We start from the raw sequence: 4,267 nt of genomic DNA on the forward strand, positions 1-4,267 counted from the left end.
AAAGAAAAGGCTAGGTGGCGAATGGTAAAACCAATGTTGGGCATTGCTGGAAGAGCTTTACTTAAGGCGAACTGTCAAGGGGTTCCCATTATAGCCCAACCGCGTAAGGGACACAAAATCCGGGAACATAACACCGATATGACGGAAACTAGGGCGGCAAGAGTGGAACAAAACACCAGGCATAAGGCCGAGCCTTCCACCCTTTACCAAGTATATAGATGCATTAATTAAATAAGATATATAGTGATATCCCAACAAGTAAACATGTCCCAACAAGGAACGACATCTCCATGTTCCAACAAGGAACAAACTTCAATCTTCACCTGCAACTAACAACACTATAAGAGGGGCTGAGCAAAGCGGTAACATAGCCAATCAACGGTTTGCTAGGACATGGTGGGTTAGAGGTTTGACATGGCAATTTGGGAGGCTTGAAAGCAAATGGTAGGCATCGTAGCATTGGCATAGCAAAAGAGTGAGCATCTAGCAAAGCAAAGATAGTAGTGATTTTGAGGGTATGATCATCTTGCCTGAAATCCCGCAAGGAAGAAGAACGAGTCCATGAAGAAGATAAACGGACATAGACGAACGGGTCCTCACAAACGCGACGTTATCGGAACCAACCCGAAGAAGCAACACCGGAAAGAAGCAAATGACATAGTAGACAACCACCACATAGACATGGCATGATGCGCAAACAAGAATGATGCATGTCCGGTTTAATGAAGCATGACATGGCAAAGTGCACAAACAATCCTACAAATTAAGTGGAGGTCAATATGCAACTCCGTTGCATATCGACGAAACGCCACATCAATTATTTTAGTTCTCTCCCGGTTATGTACTCAACAATATTAAATGTTGATAAACATGGCAAGAGGGTGAAGCAAATAAAACTACCTATCTAGTCAAGTTTAAATGAGGCCGGAAACAACGAACAACAATTCCGGAAACGCCTCATATGCATATATTAGGTTTGGTACTGTTCTGCCCTAAACACAATTTTAGAGTTGTATAACATGCAAATAAAGGTCACCATGTTAAACTAGGCATTTTTCTACCCCATTTACATATAAAGATTGTTAAAAACCGAGTTACAGTTATTTAGTTATGAAATAAAGCATTTTAGCATGGCATAGGAGCAAATTTAAACAAACATCATTTTAGACATTTTAAACATGGATGAAAGTGACATATTATTAAACTAGACAAAATTCTGAGCAAGTTTCATATATAAATCATTTTAAACCGATGCACGAACTGTGAGTTATTATATGCATGAACATGAGGGTCTTTTCTGTAAAACTGCAGTCTTAGGATAAATAGACAAATTCACGGATCCTGAAAAAAACATCAGCGGGCTGAATCTGGCCGCGGGCCTAACAGGAACAGGCGGTGGGGGGTTCCTCACCATGGGCCAAGGCCCGACTGGAAGCAGAGGAGGCCTGGCGCTGGCTGGATCTGGCAAAGGGAAGGCGCCGCTGGGCCTTGGCGGCACCAGCAGCCCACGGGGTCGCTCGCACGCTCGACCACGCGACGCAGGCAGCAGCGGGAGAGGCAGGGGCGCAGGTCAACGGAGGCGGCAGGAGCTCCTGGCGACGGCGGCGCGATGGGAACTGGAGGCGGAGTTCGCCGGGAATGGCGGGATCCGGCCGCGGGGTCCATGCATCGGGGCGGCGGGCTCCTCGTTCCCTGCAGTGACGGAGCTTGAGGCCATGGCGGCGACGGCCTGGTTCGGAGAGAGACAAAAGTGAGAGGAGGGAGCAGGAAACGAGGGGAAGGAAAAGAGCAGAGGAGGGAGCAGGCTCGCGGGAGGTGCACGTCGTGGAGGAGCACGGGAGGGTGCTGCTCTCCCTGGATCAGACGTGGGAGGCTGCAGGGGCGCTCGGGGATCGATGGAGGGAGGTGGATCGATGGATTGGTCCGGTGGGGAAAAACGAGGTGGAGCTCGGGCTCGGTGGTTGGTGGGATGGGGATCCCGAGCTGGGTGATGAGACGGGGCGGCGGCGGCTAGAGGATCCCTAGAAATTAGGGATTTGTCCAAAATAGTCTAGGAGTGGACTATATATATGGCAAAGAGGGAAGTTTAGGGGCTAATCCGTCCCTCCAATTAAAATCGAGCGGTCGAGAATAAAACACTAGGAAGTCCAAATAGGAAAACGATGACGTTTTGTAGACGTTTGGGGATGATCCGGATCCAACGGTGACGACTGTCCGGGTCGGGTCCGGGACAATTTCGGACGCGCATGTGAGGGGTTCGATGCACTGTGCGGAGAGGGTTTCGGACCGTGCGGTCGCATCGGACAACTTCGGAAGTGAAGAGGGGAAGGAGGATGGACTAGGTGGGTTGTGGTGAGACTGCGAGGGGGAGAAGAGAGAGAGAGAGCCTGGCATCTATTTCCGGAGACCGAAAATGTCCTACGTTAGACGGACTATAATGTCACTATAGTTATCCGTTGGGCTATCAAACGAACTCCGAATGCGATGAAACTTGGCAGGCGGCCTACATACAACATAACAACACCACATGCCAACTTTCAACCCATTCCGAGAACATTTTCTGGCCACTTATAAAATAATATTTCGGACATGTCGCGGGCGTGTGCAAGTGTGGTTGGGCTCAGAACGGACAACGGAGAGGACAAGGAGACCAGGACAAATGCAAGTTTGAAAACATGATGATGCTATGCACATGATGACATGATGAAATGCAACACGCAAGAAAATGACAAGGCAACAACAACGAATAACTGGACGACACCTGGCACATCGATCTCAGGGCGTTACAAGCTGCTTCAATCCCCGGCCCATTCGTTTGGTGTCACTAGTAGAAAAGGGGGCAACAGTCCAGGACGGGTTAGCCCATTAGTCCCGGTTCAGTCTAGAACCGGGACCCATGGGGGCATTGGACCCGGTTCGTGAGCCTAGGGGGCCGGCCGGGCCACATGGGCCAACGAACCGGGACCAATGGCCTCGCTCCTGGCCCATCACCATTGGTCCCGGTTGGTGGCTTGAACCGGGACCAAAGGCTCCCTTTGGTCCCGGTTCATGCCAGCAACCGGGACCAATGAGGTGCCTATATATACCCCCTCGCGTAAGAGCAGAGCACACTGCTCTCTTTTTTTCTGGCCGAGGGGGAGAGGACTTGGTGGTGCTCTAGCTCACCTCCTATGTACACAAGGTGTTCGATGGAATGCCCGAGTCACACTACTTAAGCTTTCTCCTCTCCAAGCTCGACCTTCAAGCTCCATTTTCCTCAATATTTGTCTAGGTTTAGCGGTCCGTCACGCCCCGTCCCCGTCTTCACCGCCGTCGATCACCCACGCCGAGCTCATCGCCGGCACCACCGTGGTGAGCCTCTTGTTCTTATCTTCTTTTTGAAAGGAAAAAATATTCTTACTTGTATGTTTACATAGATACTTGTATTATTTTCTTACTTTTATTATTGCATCTTATATAGTGTGATGGTTTTGGTATCCGTCCCCGTCGGCCCTCGTCCTGTCTATGATTCGGATGTGGTATATATGTTATCTTTATAACTATTGGTTCATTTATTGTTTATGAAAATTATGCCGACCAACATGACATAGATTTTATTTATGTAGGATGTATGTTAATAGGAAATTCCAACCGACCCTATTGTCGAGAGGTTAAATTTAGTTGAAGAAGAAAACAATTTGTTCAAGGAAAAAATTAAAAAAATTGAGGAGGAGAAGATGATATTGGAGTTGCATGTTGCGGATGTCGTCGATGATCACAATATCAAGATGGATGCAATGCGCTTGAAGATTAGAAAGATTAGAAAATATGCCATTCATACCGAGGCTTGGTATCATTATGTCGTTGGATCAATTGTTACCTTGGTTGCGATTATGATCGCATTTGTTTTCGCATTGAAATGTTTTACCTAGTTTGAATGTATGGTTTAATTAATTAGATGCTCTGGAGAGCTATATGTTGTTAGATGAGAACTATGTATGTACTTTGGTTTTAATGTGATGATGAACTTCTATTTATAACTTTTCTAAAACTAAAAGAAAAAAAGAATTAAAAAATAAAGCAAAAAACAAAAGAAAATAAATAATGCAGAAAACAAAACAAAAAACTGGAAAAAAATAGGCACTAAAACAAAAAAACTAAAAAAGTGTTTCCAAATTTGAAAACTAATGGCACTAACAGAAAGTTTATAATTTTTGTGACCTAAAAGAAAAAAGAAATCACTAAAAAACTATAAGTATTTTGTTCTAAGTAGAAATGAAAAAATAAA

Source organism: Triticum dicoccoides, chromosome 2A (genome assembly GCF_002162155.2).
Source record: "Triticum dicoccoides isolate Atlit2015 ecotype Zavitan chromosome 2A, WEW_v2.0, whole genome shotgun sequence".
Classification (NCBI taxonomy): Eukaryota; Viridiplantae; Streptophyta; class Magnoliopsida; order Poales; family Poaceae; genus Triticum; species Triticum dicoccoides.